This window comes from Galeopterus variegatus, unplaced genomic scaffold (genome assembly GCF_000696425.1).
Source record: "Galeopterus variegatus unplaced genomic scaffold, G_variegatus-3.0.2 Scaffold353, whole genome shotgun sequence".
In the NCBI taxonomy this organism is placed as follows: Eukaryota; Metazoa; Chordata; class Mammalia; order Dermoptera; family Cynocephalidae; genus Galeopterus; species Galeopterus variegatus.
The window spans coordinates 263,461-265,330 of NW_007726464.1; positions in this window are offsets into that span (position 1 = coordinate 263,461).

Consider the following 1,870-nt stretch of genomic DNA (forward strand, 5'->3'; position numbering starts at 1 on the left):
AACCCCAGCGCTCCTGCCCAGGGCCAGCCGACTCGGCTCCAAGCTGCACATCGGTGAGCAGCTCCTAAGCATTAATGGTCCCCACTTCGTTCTAGGCGAGCAGGAAAAATACCCCTGTGGTGGCTTCATCCTTGGGTCTGTCTAGGTCCAAAGCCAGCGGCTCAGAGCACACCCTGAGGTAGGAGGCTCTGTCCTGTCCCCAGGGTGGCTGAGGCTGTGACCTTGGCTCCTTGGGGCCCACTGGCTGCCCCCTGGCTCCATGTCAGTGCATCTGGCCCGGCACTGGACTGTTGTCCCTGTGAGGTTCCTCCAGGGCCCCTTGTCCCCACTCCCCAGGTCCAGCCTGACCCCCTTGTGTTTGTTTAGGGTCATGGCAGGTCAGCAGGGCCAGACCAGACATTCGCAAATGTCCACTTCCCCACTGCCTCCCCCTGCCGGACTGAGCCCCACTCCAGTCTTAAACCATGCAGCCCCTCTGAAGGTGGGTGGCACAGGCACCTTCCCCCAAACCAAGGAAGCAAAACCGTAAATCAGACTGTTTCCCCAGTGTCTTCCGGTATGCGACTGGAGATGGGCTTCCGGCCGGGAACACCCCATTGGCCCTCACAGCCTGGAGTCCTGGTTCAGCTCACTGGCAGGGGCTCAAAGCATGTCACCCAGACCTTGGCAACTGAAAGTGCTGAGTCCCACAAGACCCCTCACCCCTTCTCAGCACCAGCCTCAGGCCACCTCTGCCTCCACCTCCCCATGCACACCCACCCAGGCAGCATCCCCTCCCTGCCAGGGTCTGAGCCTCAGGTCCAGGTAGAGAATGCTGGGCTATCTTAGGCCCCCAGAGAGTATCCCAAGGACCCCCAAGGTCAGAGAACTCAGTGGTGAGTCCTGGCACCCAGAGGGCCAGCTTCTGCGTAGAGCAAGTGACCCAGCCCTCCAATCTGCCCTTGGGGTCTGGTTTAGATCACAGCTGCAGGGAGCTAACCACCCCCAGCTGTCCATCCTCCCCAGAGGGTACTGGGCCAGAATGACAGAGGCTCACACTGGCTGCAACTTCCTCCATACTGTGTGTGGTTCAACCATCCCACATCAGCTCTGGAGTGCAGGCCTGTTACTTCCAAGTTCAGCTGAAGCTGACAGAAACACAGGCCCCATAGTCACCGGACAACCCTACCCCAGAACTTGGGCTGGGGACACTTAGGAGGCCGGTGCGGCATCTCTGAGCCCTCTCTCGCCTCCTCTGGCCAAGGCGCTGGGCCTGGATGTCGGCCCTCCTGGTGTAGGAAGGGCTGGTCTCCACTGGGACAGCTGGCATCTGGCCCTGCACCTGCAGGTACAGGTGGTGAGCATGGCTGCAGAGAGGATCACAGGACATTCCAAGTGGGCTTGGGGAAGACAAGGTCTGTCACATGCTGGCCCTTGTCTGCAGCCAGGGATCAGGAAGGTCAGGGGCTGCTGGCTGGGACAGGCTTTTCTGCAGAGCTGAGCAAGCACTTTCTGCCTGAGCCTGGCTCAAGCTGTTCTGCCTGGGACACCTTTCCATGTTCAGCAAACTCCTGAGGTACCTTCCAGCCCCGCCCAGCCCAGGCAGCAAGCCTCCTGCCCAAATCCCTTAGCCCCTCTGGGGACTGTCCCGTCACACCGCCACCTGCCATGCCACTCCAAGATCTGTATAGAAGCAGCAGGTTAACGAAATCACTCCCACCCTCTGCTGGGAGTCTTCCCCACCCTGCGGGGGGCCTTCCTCACACCGGCTGGAGGTGCCCAAGCAAACGAGAAAGAAGACAAGACGGCAAAGTATAGGTCAAAGGTTGTATCTCTTTTGGTTTCCTTTTTTGCTTTTGTAAAGAAAAATAAGGTTGTGTTTTCTGTTTGA